This window comes from Polypterus senegalus, chromosome 3 (assembly GCF_016835505.1).
Source record: "Polypterus senegalus isolate Bchr_013 chromosome 3, ASM1683550v1, whole genome shotgun sequence".
NCBI classification, from domain to species: Eukaryota; Metazoa; Chordata; class Cladistia; order Polypteriformes; family Polypteridae; genus Polypterus; species Polypterus senegalus.
In genome coordinates this window covers 93,265,218-93,280,772 of record NC_053156.1, presented here as the reverse complement: position 1 = coordinate 93,280,772, position 15,555 = coordinate 93,265,218, and the positions used below count along the sequence as shown (strand labels likewise).

General features: G+C 40.1%; 2 protein-coding genes across 3 annotated transcripts in view; one reads left to right on the top strand and one right to left on the bottom strand.

The window, feature by feature from the left end:
- Positions 1-15,555, bottom strand: part of LOC120525378 (amine sulfotransferase-like) — an 88,589-nt gene that overhangs the window by 66,302 nt on the left and 6,732 nt on the right. The window lies entirely within an intron of this gene.
- Positions 6,788-15,555, top strand: part of LOC120525379 (amine sulfotransferase-like) — a 104,123-nt gene continuing 95,355 nt past the window's right edge. The window contains exon 1 of the mRNA XM_039747615.1: positions 6,788-6,923. The gene's annotated coding sequence lies outside the window, so the exon portion shown is untranslated. The remainder of the gene's footprint in view (positions 6,924-15,555) is intronic.

The following is a 15,555-nucleotide window of genomic DNA, read 5'->3' as shown; positions in this document are numbered from 1 at the left end:
ACCCACCTTCTCATCGAAATTCCCCAGCCATCAAAATCCACTTTTTCCACAGCAGAAACCTAGTATGGTGTGGAACACTACAGTTCTACTTCTAGTCCACCGGTCCACGTTCATGCCCATCAGCTGGCCCATGACAAGCTGGCTATTGCGAAGGCTGAATTTACCGACATGGAACGGCTAGGGATTGTGCGCCGATCAAACAGCCCGTGGGTTTCGCCCCTCCATAAGGTGCTCAAAACATGTGGAGGTTTCTGACCATGTGGGGATTACCGCCACCTAAATCATTATACTGTCCCAGACTACTACCCAATTCCATACATACAGGATTTCTTAGCAAGGCTCTGTTAAGTGCCTGTTTGGAGTGCCTGTCATAGAATTCTTGGGGCATAGCATTTCAAAAGAGTTGTGATTCCTTTGCTTTCCAAGGTCTCTGCTGTCACCGATTTTCCACAACCCCGCACTGTACGCATCCTCCAGGTATTCTTGGGCAGGGTCAGTTTCTATCATTGCTTCATTTCTTGGGCAGCATTTATTATGCAACCTTTATATGAGGCACTACAGGGCCAGTCCGCAAAGTCCCCTGTCACATGGTCCAAAGACCTGGATGAGGCATTTACAAACACCAAATGTGCTTTAGCTGACGAGGCCATGCTCGCACACCCGCTACCTGATGCTCCACCCGCTCTTACAACTGACGCGTCAGACCACTCACTGGAGGCGGTGTTTGAACAGTGGGCTGATGATGCGTGGCATCCATTGGCATGTTTTTAGCAGACATTTACGGCCCAATGAACGCAAGTATAGCACTTTCGACTGGGAGCTAATGAGTTTGTACTTGGCCATTTGACATTTCCAGTTCTTGTTTGAAGGCCAGCCATTCACTGCATTTGTTGACCACAAACCACTTGTTCTCGCAATGACCAGGGTTGCTGAACCATGGTCTGTCACGTCACACAGCAATGACACCTGGCTTACATATCTGAGTTTATAACAGACATTCAGCAGAACAATGTGGTGGCTGACTGTGTCTCTCGGCCAGCATTAGCAACCATACACATTGTAATTGACTACACACAGCTGGTGGCTGACCAAGCTCTTCACTTGGCAGAAACCGGCCTGCAGTTTTCTAGAGATGCAGTTGGATGGTGGTGCTGCTAAGCTCCTGTGTGACACCAGCACAGGTTACCCATGTCCAATTGTCCCCAGCAACTGGAGACAGTGCATGTTTGACACCATACACAGCCTCTCACATCCAGGGTGAAGGGCATCCCAATGTTTGGTGGTGAACAGATTTGTTTGGCAGGTCCTCGAGAAAATGTTCATAGCTGGGCTGCAGCTTGTGTTGCATGTCAGAAGGCTAAAATACAACACCATGTTAAAGCCCCTCTAACACCTTTCCTGGTGACTGCTCACCATTTTGACCATGTTCATGTGAACCTGGTTGGCCCCCTTCCTCCACCTCACAGTTTTACACACCTGCTCACTGTGGTTTACAGGACCACCAGGTGGCCTGAAGCTGTCCCTTTGACGTCCACAACTGCAGAAGAAGTAGCAAGAGCTTTTATCAACACTTGGGTTGCATGGTTTGGCACGCCATCCCACATTACATCTGCACTTTTCACTTCACAGCTCTGGGCTGCAATGGCACAAGACTTTGGAACAACCCTGCACCTTACCACTACCTACCACCTCCAAGCTAATGACCTCTGTGAGCAATTTCACCGGTTGCTAAAGTCAGCCCTCAAGGCCTTCCTTACCAACAACAGCTGGGTCGACCGTCTACCATGGGTGCTGCTGGAGTTACATACAACTCCAAAAGACTATCTGCAGGTCTCGTCTGCTGAACTGGTGCTTGGTGAGCCTCTCCGTGTGCCCGGGGATTTTATCCCTCAGAGTTTTGTCCCCTGGACTGCAACCTGACACCAATCTCTGCTCCCGGACACAGAAGTCACTTTCTAGCCAGTACCTCCTGCCCAGCACGGCTGTCTTCACTCCTGGTTCCCATTCCACCTACAATCGGCAAAGTTTGTGTTTGTCTGGCACGAGGCACATCGCGGCCCACTGAAACCACCTTATGATGGCTCTTTCTGAGTCCTGGAACGCGGAGACAAAACGTTCGTGCTTGACAATGGTGGCAAACAACAGACGGTCTCGGTGAATCACCTCAAGCTTGCGCACTTGGATTCCTCTAAGATTTTTGATTCTTTTCTGGCACCTGTTGGTGACCTGGCCCCTTTTTCCCCTAACACACCTGTACCTACTAGGCATGCAGATGTCAGGTCCTCCAGATCTGGTCACAACCCTACTACTCGCACACATACAGGGCCATAGTGCGCACCCCAACAAAGTTAATGGTGCCCGTGCATGTGAATTCTGGGGGGGGGCCTGTGTAGCAGCTGGGAGCACTGCACCTCTATGAAGACACAATTCAAACACACTGCAGTATGGGAGGAGGCGGAGTGATGAGTGAATAGGCAACAGTTGTTGTATTGTTTGAGCACATTTAATAAAACAGTGAATAGTTTTTGCCTGCATTGAGAAAATGTTTTGTGGCATGTTTTCTTCCCCCGCAAGGTGCTACACCTTCATGATTTTAACAACCCAGGACTTCACCAACTCCTACAATCATCTTTAATAAAACCCCTGTGTGCGTCCAGGTGTCCGTGTGTGTGTCTTCTGGTGAAGTGCACATGTGCAGGGCCACACATTGCACCATGCCCCGCCCATGCACACCGCACCTTGGACGCACACACACTGGAAGCTGGGCTCGCAGTGAATAGCCGAGCCGTCGCCGCCTGTGATAAGCAAATAAAGCACACACACTGGAAGCTGGGCACACAGTGAATGGCCTAGCCACGGCCGCGCATTATAAGAAATAAAGGACACCATTGCTGGGGAGAGTGCTGATTTGGTAGTCGTGGCCGCGCACGTAAAATGCGCTGCTGGGGAGAAGCCACACATACAGTAATCAGCTGCATGCCATCGCAGATTCAAATACTTGCTGGGGAACTAAACAGTACTTGCTGGGGAGACGCAATGGGCACAATTATCAGCTACACGCCACACATTAAATCAATTGCTGGGGACACTCTGCTGATTGCCCACTGTTGTGACAGAAAATTAAAGTCATATTACGGACATCAAAGCCAGTATTACCATCAGAGAAAATTACAGGCATTTTACGGAAATACAAACCAGTATCACTGCGAGAGAAAATTAAAGACACATAATACAGTGGCGCATATTACAGCCAAATACAAGCCAGTATTTTTGTAAAATGAAATATTACGGACATATCTACTAACAACATGCCACCTAAAAAAAAGGACACATCAAGTAGGACAAAAGACACAGACAATCAAATCCTATATATGCAACATCTCCTGGAAGAACGGCAATCTCAACAAGTAAACATCAACAGCAGAAAGGCTGAAAGACAAAGAAATATACGAGCAAATAGATAGATTGAAGAAAAAGAAAATGAGCGCCAGAAAAACGCTAAAAGAGAAAGACTCAGAAGAGCAAACCTTAGAAAAAGTTGGCATTTACTTGCCAGAACCAGTATTCAGCCATGGTCAGTTATATGTTGCATTATAAACATTTAGAGGTTTTCCAGATGTTGTCAAGGTTGTAAATGGTCCTAAACAATGCAAACTGTTGCCAAACTCAGACAAAATGTGTACAAGAAATGTTTTCTATAATGAAATTGTATAGAAAAATTTCATTATATGAAAAAATAGACAATTTTACCTAAATATCTTCTTCAGATACTGTGTCTTACAGATAGTTACAAAGTTTTACACTAAGGCAATACAGTATTAATTATACTTACTGTATTGTCATATATGTTTCTATTTTAATTGTATTATTATTTTACTTTAGGCTTCTTGCAAAAATATTTTTGACAAGAAACAAAATGAGGTCAAGGTCCCTTGCCATTTAATATAGACCGTTCCTATTAATGTTTATGCACTACTGTTCTGGATGTTTTACATAAAACCTAGAATGTCTACCTATGGCAGCGATGCGATTCTCACACTGATAGGAGTTGTGCTTGTAAGAACAGGCCAACACACACACAAAATGACAGGGTGGGGTCTGATGTGAAATAAGATTTTGAGAGACTAAATGAGAAAGGATCAGTGAGACTGTTTTAAAGGAAGATTTTAAAGCCAGCTTAAAGAATCGCATAAAATCAAACATTAATATACTGTATATTTTCTGTGCAGTTCATGCCTCCCATACAGGTGGAAAAAGGCTGCGCTGTGCTTTCGTCCTCAGTTAACCCTTCACAATGGAGTTGTGTCCTCTGTTAGACCTCCGAGACTCGCTCAACGAACCGCAGCTGCCGCAACAATGAATAAACGAATTTTTACTGTATTACAGTAGCGTTCACAAACTGTGGGGCGCGCCCCGAAGCTGTACAACGGGGGCATCGAATAAAGACATCAAACTTATTTTTTTATATTTTTATTTCAAATTTAAATTTGCAGGCATATAATCACAACGAATGCATTAGGACTAAAATTAAAATAAAAAATTTCTAAAGCACAGATCTACTGACTAATATGTGCGTGCTTTAAAGTACACGGCCTGTCCAGGTTTGGTTTGATATTCGAGATAGACACTCTGAGCTCCTTTCCTATTTGAAATTTGTTTCTACGACGAGTGGCGCCGCTGCTGCTGCTGCTTTTATAGTCGCGTATTTTCAATCGAGAAAGTTCGAAACGTATCGGTATCTGTCGCGAGCATTCGGGTAACATTGGATCAGGTGATAATGCGGCGCGACTGCAATAATTTACTGCGTATTGGGTTCTTTTCGTGATACAACTAACAGCGGTATAATACTTGTCGGACGAAAATACGTTCGTCTCGCGCAGATTGACTTCATCGGTGCCCTCGTTTACGAGATTTTTAAAAATTAAAACATATTCAATCGTTTCTTTACATAAAATGTTTTTGGGATTAGTATCAAAAACCACACATGGCATTTTAACAGTTATTAAAGCACTTTAAAAAAAATAAATTGTAAATATTTCATCGAAGTTAGCCGAACACATGCAAATCTTATGGAAGTAAAAATGATAGGATACCGCGACACCGCACGAGTATCATACCTTTGTTAGTTGTATCTCATCTATCTTATATTATGCAGGAGGCGCAGAATTATTTTAGGTAGAATTGGGGGGTCAGGTTTGCGCGAAATACGAAAGTTTGATAACCGCTGTATTACAGCGAGAGCTTTTAAATGATACTTGCGTTTGTAATTCAAGTGAAAAACATCAATTATTTATCATTATTATTATATTAAGCGCGTTGCATAGAAAAACCTGTTCTAAGATGTGAAAATGTGTTCGCGTGCAGGGTTATTGTAATTAATGTATATATACCTCTGCTTTTAAAAGTTTAAGCGACTCCTTAAAAATTTGAAATTCAAATTTAATAGATTAAAAGAGGCATTTGTACGTCTACATTTGTATTTGGGCACAAGGATCATTCATTTACTAAATGTCTTACAGCAGTTTTCCAACTGGAGTTGAAGTAAAAAAAAACAGACCTTTCCATTGTATAACGATACGGTCAGATATTTCATCCTAAATCGCACCAAAAATGTGACACAATAAAAAAAAAAACTAAATTACATTTACACTTCAAGAACTTGATTTGAAATAATGAGTTTGAAGTGTGACACCTTACCGCTTTAAGTCAAGTTGTCTTGGCTAATATGCCCCACTGATTGTCCATTACTGTTCATTTATTTTGAATAGTCTTTTTTTTTAATTTATGTAAAAATGGGTCTTGCTCAATGATTAGTTTTTTGTGTTCTCACCTTTTACCTGTTATGGACATACATAAGTCCATTTTAAAAAGTATTCGTTATACCAGCTTATTTATGCTTCGTCTAGTTATCCGGTCGCAGTGAAAGCCTAATTTATTTGTCTCAATATGTGAAACTGCCCTGTCTGGATTAGTTTACTTCCTTGTTCTCGGTGCTCCCAAGATGACCTTGAAGTGTTTTGGTGGATGCATATGTGGAATGTTTCCTCGAATGAACTACCGTTAGCAATCTTAAGGAAGTAAAAATGATAGGATACCGCGACACCGCACGAGTATCATACCTTTGTTAGTTGTATCTCATCTATCTTATATTATTCAGGGGGCGCAGAATTATTCAAGGTAGAATAGCCCGGGGGTGGGGTAGGGGGTTAGGTTTGCGCGAAATACGAAAGTTTGATAACCGCTGTATTACAGCGAGAGCTTTTAAATGATACTTGCGTTTGTAATTCAAGTGAAAAACATCAATTATTTATCATTATTATTATATTAAGCGCGTTGCATAGAAAAACCTGTTCTAAGATGTGAAAATGTGTTCGCGTGCAGGGTTATTGTAATTAATGTAAATATATCTCTGCTTTTAAAAGTTTAAGCGACTCCTTAAAAATTTGAAATTCAAATTTAATAGATCAAAAGAGGCATTGGTACGTCTACATTTGTATTTGGGCACAAGGATCATTCATTTACTAAATGTCTTAACAGCAGTTTTCCAACTGGAGTTGAAGTTAAAAAGTATTCGTTATACCAGCTTATTTATGCTTCGTCTAGTTATCCGGCCGCAGTAAAAGCCTAATTTATTTGTCTCAATATGTGATACTGCCCTTTCTGGATTAGTTTACTGCCTTGTTCTCGGTGCTGCCAAGATGACCTTAAAGTGTTTTGGTGGATGCATATGTGGAATGTTTCCTCGAATGAACTACCGGTAGCACCACTACGTTACCTAAACCCAACCCTCTGTTTCTCTCAAGGACCTCCTTCTTTCGCTCTCTAACAAAAACGACTTGAAGTGTCGGCTCCTAACAGATCATCTCCTCCCTGCCATTACACACAACTCAGCTTCGGCGGCTTCAGCCTAACGATCACACACGGTAAGTCTTACTCTTTCCTCTTCATTTTTCTTTAAATATTCCAGTGTTCACTGACAACTTTTTTTTCTGGAATTATGTATTAAAATATGGACTGTCTGGCGAATGTAAGAATGGAGGTCCGTCAAAGTTGTTTAATTAATTATTTTGGACTTGTCTATCGCTCGACATATTTCAGACACTTAAAAGATAGGCTACCTATCATCAAATCCACAGTTTATAAAATTGAGTTATATGGCGAAGCCTTTCAAAAATAATACTCCGGCCTGCATATGATCTGAATTTAATTTAAATACTTGTGAATTTTCAATAATTGACTTATTCATATACCGTATGTATTCTTATAGGACCGCTAACCAGCAAAATAAGAAATCGCCTGCTATCACTAGGGAAGCTCCTGGTGTGCTGATGAAGTTCAGAGGTGATAGATACTGCTGCCGATCTTAATGAACTGCAGTACGTGTTGCTTTTTGCAACATCTTTCATTATTGGAATGAAAGGAATTACATAATGAATTAAGGAACAAACATAAACACTGAAACGAAAGCTGCGCGTATCGCACTGAGATTTTTCCCTTTAGTAGCTGTTCTGAAACACATGCACTGTAGAAGGCATACAGTTCTGTCCCGGAGCGCTCGCAAATTCCCTGCTAAATCACATTCACTTCCGTCAAACGCACACAGTTACGTAATTTACAGTCACGACACCCGTGCAGGTAATACTTGAAAACAAAACGTTCGACTTTCTACAGGCTGACTATAAACTGCATTTATTAGCTAGGTACCAACAAGTTTTTTGCTAAGTATTTATTACAGAGCAATAAGGACAATATATATGTATTGTCGGTAGGCTTTATGCTTGTATTACCTGTTGTGCTTTGTAAGTCTTATTAAGCCAACTTATTAAGTCATTGTGTTGGACAGTGACTATTCAGTGGGGCTATGCACATTTAAAGTGTTACCCAAGGTATGTAAAAAAATTAAAGGCATTGTGTTGCACAGCAATAAGTGTCTAATGCATGGAGTATAGAAAGCTGTTGAAAAACCCAATTCTAAAGTAATAGAAACATTATTTCTCAAACTAACTTAGTTCTGTTTAGAGTTCTATGAGTGCCTGCATCTATCCTGGCAATACTGGCCACAAGACAGGAAATGGCAGTGGACAGGCCACCAATTCACTGCAGTTCTCAGTCACACATAATACTGAATTCAACTTGTAATCACTATTCAACCTAATGAGCAAATCTTTAAGAAGGCACAAGGGGAAAAGAGGCCCAAGAAAGCCCACGAAGAAAACAGACAAACTCCACAGGAACAAAGAGCAACACTGGGTCTGTGAGTTAACAGTGTCATTGTTTATTCTTTATGGCACATATACTCAGAGTCAATAGCTCTTAAGTGAATTTCAGGGGGACCTAGTGTGGCTGCAGGTTTTTATTCCAACCACTTTTACAATCAGAGATTTATTCTTCCTATAATTGACTTCATTTTTTAATATTCTGTTTGTTCTTTTATTCTGCATTGAGAAAAGTGCAGTAGTTTGAGGCACACATTAATAATACATTTAGAAATATTTGAATTTTTACAAAATTAGCAATCTTTTGTTATTTTCCTTATTATTTTATCTTTTTTGTTCTCTCGCTAATATCTTAATAATGACTATTAACAACAGCAGTACAGATAACCAGGCAAAGAACAATGAAAGCTGAAAGGCTACAGCCCCATTAGCATCACACCCACTAACATGCTCATTCACAAACAATGGATTAAATAACCTGAACACCAGGAATATCACAATGAAAATCACGATGATGATGATACTCTTAAACAATAGGATAAATAATTACATATCACCTTGTAACATACTGAAATCCTTGCTATGTTCCAAAAAGTAAAACCTTACAAAGCCCAGTTTTGTCATTTCTGTATTGACACTGAAGCTTAGAAACAGAGAAATACCAGCTTACTTAAGGGAGGAAGCACAAATTGGTTGGGATGAAAAGCTTCAGTCACAGGGGTCCCCCAGCTATACACCTTACCCTCAAAAGTTGAACCTCAGGCGCTTCAGACTGCAGACACTGCTTTGGAGACACTTGATGTGCAGTAACTGGTTAGAAAAAGGCAGGTTCTTATTGAATGTATGCAGCTAGTTATTAACGGAAATGAAAAGACATGCATATCTCACATAAACATCAATTGAAATCAGCACTCCACATGCAAACCAGATTGCTTAAATGAAACTACTTATAAGTTATATTTTTATTTTAATTATACTGTATGTAAACATTAACTTCAGTCTAATGATGAGGAAATTATTAAGTAGTTTTGAAAGAAATTATTGAATAGCCTACAGTTCTGCATTAATACAAGAGACAATACCTGTTCTATGAGTTTTCTGGGAAAGCATCACAACAAACTGGGCCTTGATATACATTCACGCTGGCTCACTAAAAGAGAAATGCCATGCCCTGAGCAGGAAGAAACATGAATTAAAGTAGTCACTGTTCTAAAGCTGACATCTCTTACTTTTATTGTATTCTTGGGTCAGTTTCCTCTGGTTACTCCTCCTTTCCTCCAAAATGCCAGTTATATCCAGGGTAGTTTAAATGGTCACTATAAATTGTCTCTGTGCTTATGATAGTGCCTGTGCCTACAAAAATAATATAATTAAGGAAACTCTGTTTTTCTAAAAAATGCAAAATCATGTCTTATTTAATTTTATATCTTGTTAGTGTTTTCATTCTACAATATCAAGTTATTTTTGTTTTGTAGATATTTTGCTTTCCTAGAATGTCAGTCAAATGAAGTGGATTAGAAATTCTCAGTCATTCCTTTTTTTCTCTTCTCTTTCTTTCCAAATATTTTATTAAACCAGGTGGTTCACGATGAATACACACTGTTGTAAATGAAAACAAGTCAGTTTGGAGAACTGGTGGTTTCTTGTCATTTGAATCTTATTACTAAAAAGTAGCAATTAAAATCAGTGAATGCTGCTGTTTAAGACTAAATTAAACAATTAAGGGTGGGAAGCTTAACAAGTGAGATAACTAAAATGAAGCATGAAGACATTGGTTGAGCAATTTTTTTGAGTGCTTTTAAAGCAGAAATTGATTTTTCATTAAGAAAGTGGGATGGAACAAAATAACCTGCAGCCACTACATCCCTCGAGACCAGTTTTACAGACCCCTATTCTAGAGCAACGGTTCCCAAACTCGTTCCTTGGGACCCTCTGTGGCTACAGGGTTTTATTCCAACCAGATTCAAAGTAAGTGATAATAATTGACAATAATTGATCTCATTTAATTTGCTGCTCTTTTTGTTTTCTTCGGAAAAGCAGAACAGTATGATTTTTATATTATAAGACATTTAGAAATATTTCTCTAATTTGCTACAGCTTTTAATGGTTAAGTCTTTTTTTGTTGTTTTCCTATTATTTTTCCCTTTTTCTGTGTAATCTGTTCCCTTCTTTGTATCCTAATAGTACTAATTAAAAATAAGAAAAGGAGACACCCGGGTGAACAACACCAAATGATGAAAGGCTCCAAGTGCTTCAGTGTCAGACCCACTAATTAGTCAATGATGGAACAGCAGAATGAAAATCATGATGAACATAAATAAAAAGTAAAAAAAAGACATTATCCACATGCACCTGCTTAATTTTTATTAAAATGTAATAACACACTTACTTTTGTAATTTCTTCATTGACCCCAAAACACAGAAACTGGGAAATATCAGCTCACTTAATTAAGCTAGGAGTCCAATTAAAAACAGTTGGAACAAAAACCTTCAGCCCCCAGAGGGTCCATTGGATCGAGTTTGATATTGCTGCTTGTCAGTCAAACTTCTTATCGCTCATACTATCTCGTGATCTGCTCCCTGTGTTCCTCTGTGGACATCATACATTCTCCCTGTGTCTGGATACTCCATTTTTCTTTTTGTAGGTTAACTGGTGAGTTATCCATAGCAGGTTAATTTCTTACACCTAAAGCTGCTGCATTAGGATTTAAACTTCAACAGTAATAAAATATATTAAGCAGCATTGATGAAGGGCTGAATCTGTTGATGAATGGATGTTGGACAGTTTAAAGCAGTGGAACTCTAGTTTATTCCAGGAAGGCCACTCTGACTGTGAGTTTTGTTCCAACCAATTGTCACCGTATCATTAATGTGTTTTTAATTGACCTCATTATTTAATGAAACATCCCTTTTATTCTCTTTTCTTTACAATTTTCTTTTCAATTCACCCTTTTATATAGTGTTTGTTCCTTGTATCCAGATGTTGACAACACTGGATGCTGAAAGGGAGCAGTTACCTCAGAGCTATGATCAGATGCCTGCTCATTTGTTGGACATGTTTTTAATGAGTAAAAGATTAATTGTTTTCCCTTTAGCTTTCAATGTTGTTTACACCTGTGTTTACCATCAGCATTTTAACACACTTAAGGGAACAAACTGTATAATAAATTGTTAACTGAAAAGAAAACTGCAAAAGAAACAAAAGCATTTAAAGTTCTGGCAAATAATAGAAATATTTATGAATCTTTCAAAAACTTCAGGTCAGGTAACTAAAAATGAAATCAAATAAAAGTAAGAATAATGCACTGATTATAAAATTGGTTGGACTAATACCTGCAGACTGAAGCTGAAAACCACTGGTTTAAACACTGAGAACCCTGGCTAAGAGAATTAGACAGAAGACTGTTTGAAATCTAAATGTAGTTTAATTTGTTCACATTTCATTATTTTAAAATATGTTTATCAATCTCATACTAGGCGGCACGGTGGCACAGTGGGTAGCGCTGCTGCCTCGCAGTTAGGAGACCCGGGTTCGCTTCCCGGGTCCTCCCTTTGTGGAATTTGTTGTGTCTACATGAGTTTCCTCCGGGGGCTCTGGTTTCCTCCCACAGTCCTTAGGTGCATTGGCGGTTCTAAACTGTCCCTAGTGTGTGTGTGTGTGTGAGTGCCCTGCGGTGGGTTGGCGCCCTGCCCGGGGTTTGTTTCCTGCCTTGCACCCTGTGTTGGCTGGGATTGGTTCCAGCAGACCCCCTGACCCTGTAGTTAGGATGTAGCGGGTTGGAGAATGGACGGATGAATCTCATACAATGAAATGAATTGACACAAAAAAATCTAACCTTATCCTAGTAATAAATCATAATTTATGAAAAACTAGCAAACTGGATTAGACTGAGACTAACCTTTATACATTGTATTTATATTTTAGGGTAATCATGGCCGGTGTTCAGTTGTTTTGCACCCTAGGCCAAGCTTATTAGTGTGCCAACCGACTGTTCAGTAGGTAACCGTGTGGCTGTGCCCCCCAATCCCATGATCTGTGCCCTAGGCAAATGCCTAATTCACCTTAATGGTGGCGCCAGCCCTGAGGGCAATTGAAATTTGGAGAGTCTGCTTCTTCATAACCATGAAATCTGAGTATTTAACAGTTCAGGATGGCATCATTTAGAAGGGCTACATTCTATATCTGGGGCTGAACCTGAGTTTCTTTTGCTAGGAATTTGTCACTTTCTTTCTATTTCTGTGTTTTAATAACACATTGCATCTGTAAACCATCACTGTTCACTGTTTTTTCCTTCCTTTTTTAAAAATATCTTTAAAACTAACATATTAAAAGTGTGTAAAGCCATGTATATTTTTGTAATTTTTAACTTAAAGGCATTTTACTCTTACTGGGTGATCTGGTGACCCAGTGGCTAGATGTTCAACTACAAAAATATGTGCTTGAATCTCAGTGTGGTCACTGTGGCTGTTTTATGTAAGGGAGTTCATTTCTCCCACGGCCTAAACACCCAGTGACTATTTATGGGTGTGTGTATGCCTTGTAATAGACTGGCATCCATATGCCTTGTGCTGCTATGAAAAGCTTAACCTTCCTTTGAGCCAAAACTTTAATAAGTGAGTTTAGATAATTAATGGCTTGATTTTAGTTTTATTTTAAAAATGAGTTACACCAAAAAGCAAAGGTTTCAACTTGTGATTCTCAAATTCAGTCCTATGGACCATTGTAACTGCAGTTGTCCATCCAAATCATCTTCTGCTATTAAATGGACTCCATCCATCTATTATCCAACCCGCTTTATCCTAACACAGGGTCACGGGGGTCTATTGGAGCCAATCCCAGCCAGTACAGGGCGCAAGGCAGGAAACGAATCCCCAGGCAGGGCTCCAGCCCACCGCAGGGTACACACGTACGTGCACACACACGCACACACTAGGGAAAATTTAGGATTGCCAATGCACCTAACCTGCATGTCTTTGGAGTGTGTGAGAAAACTGGAGCACTCGGAGGAAACCAACGCAGACATGGGGATAACATGCAAACTTCACGTAGCAAACCCAGGTCTCCTTACTGCGAGGCAGCAGCATTACCACTGCGCCACCGTGCCGCCTAAATGGATTTCTGTGTTCAATAAAAAAGTTGTTGCTTTCCAGTTTCTACTCATTGTGGATTAAAGCAGAAATTACTAACAGGGATTGTTAATTTTTTATTAGAATATGTCAAACATTTATGTGAGTTACATGGGTGTGTGTGTGTGTGTGTGGGGGGGTTATCTTTCATGCTAATTAGATTTTGCTCTTTTATGATGTTCTGGATATTAAAACTTTGTCTTAGTAATTATCCCACAAGTGAACGTGACAATGAAGAAAATGCTATTATTTAGTACTCAGTATCAGCTGGACTGCTGGTCTCCAAGTGTCAGTATTGACAGGCGGGTCAGGATGCAATTAATAGATCAAACTCTATAGCAAAGGTGAATTAAAAAATAAAGTTTTAAAAAAGTTAAGCATTTGAAAACTGTGGCACATAAAATATTGTACACTTCTTAATTTCTTTCATGTGTTAATATACAGAAACACTTATCTGAATGCAAAATAAACAAAGGAAAAAATGTTAAAAGGCTGGTTGATTAAACAATTACGTGAAGTATTAATAAGTTGTTGATCTGGAAAACTGATTGGAATAAAAACTTATAGCCACAGAGCTACCCCAGGACTGAACTTGAGATCACAGACTTGGATAATGGCCTGTGCACCCTTCATACTCTTAAAAATGTTGTAAAAATTCAGAATCAATAATCACATAGAAGTATAACTTGGTAACTACTTGTTATGCCTAAATATATCAATAAATATATAAAGCCTTTTATTTCAAGTCAGGTTCACAGAGAACAAGAAACCAATCCTATTAGCTTTGTGTGCAAGGCAGGAGGTTGATAGGCTGCCAGGCCATTGCAGGACACACTCGATCATACAAGGCCAACACGATTATTCAGCTAAATGAACCTGCACATCTTTGGAATGGCGGGAGTTAATTGGAAAAACACACACCCAAAAAGGGAGGCATGCAGATTTCATAGAAGACAATTCCTGGGCAAAGTTGTGAATCCAGGTTCAGAGAGCTGTCACCCTACTACCCCATCTGCCTTATCTGTGCATCCTTGGGATGTGGGAGGAAACTAGCATATCTGTATAAGACAGACGTGAATTGATATCTTTGTGTTCCTGTGGTTCCTGGAACAGCTGATGCTGTTACTGTTTATCATATGTGGCAGACCGCCAGGGCCCTTACCCGGCCTGGGATGCCTTCGGCACAGACAGAGCTGGTTAGAGGGCTTATTCTGAATACTGTCTCCCCCGGACCAATTAAGGGTAGCCCCCTTGGCTTGTAGTGGGGCCACGGGATTGGAGCATGGAAGCTCAGCCCTGCTAGGGCCCGTTGCCACCGCCAGGGAGCACCTGGACGTTTACTGGGCCCTGTTTGGCAGCACTTCTTCCGCACCAGGAAGTGCTGCCAGAAGAAGATCATTGAGCACCTGGAGTCCTTCTGGTTCTCCTATCTCCTATCCCAGGGTTGGGAGGAAGGGGATGAAACCTGTGAGGAGGACTGGAGGTGAAAAGGACTGGAGGAGAAAGGTCTGTGCTTTGCCGTTGATATTGTGGTGTACAAGTGGGAAACAGGGGGAAAGCGTTTCCCACAGGGAAAAATAAACATGTGCTGTGCAACATTTGTGTCTCCACCTGTCTGTGTTGGGGTTAGGGCAGCTGGAGTGCCCTAGTATTCCACAAATATTGCGCACAGTGCGCATACACGAGGAGAACTTAGACTAAACAGTTGTAGTTTAAAGCCAAGGATCCAGAGCTGTTAGAAAGCCAAACTAATCTACACACCAGTTAAGTTGTGACTTCTATGCATATTTCTCCAGTGGAATTGTCACAATCAGTTCACAATGAGTTAATCATTAAATACACATGGCATTGCTGAATCAAGCACAGAAGGTCTGGGCATTCAGGAACTGACAGAGATAAATGCTACTAAGCCCATGAGCAAATTCAAATGCATATAGCAGCAGAAACATGAAAAAAGACTCACAGGATTTTTAATATATCTAACCAATCGATCAATTGATAAATGAATAAATAAAAGCTCTGTAAAACAAAAGAAAGGGCTTCTATGGAGTTAGATTACTGCCAAAGTCCATGTGTGAGCACCATGTATTTTGTTTTGAGTGAACTGTGTAAGTGTGAGTTAAGTTTTGAGTGCACACGATATATTTTTCAAAACTTTTTGGTCACGTGGCTTTTGTCAGTCTTCTAGCACAACGTTACTACCAAAATGATC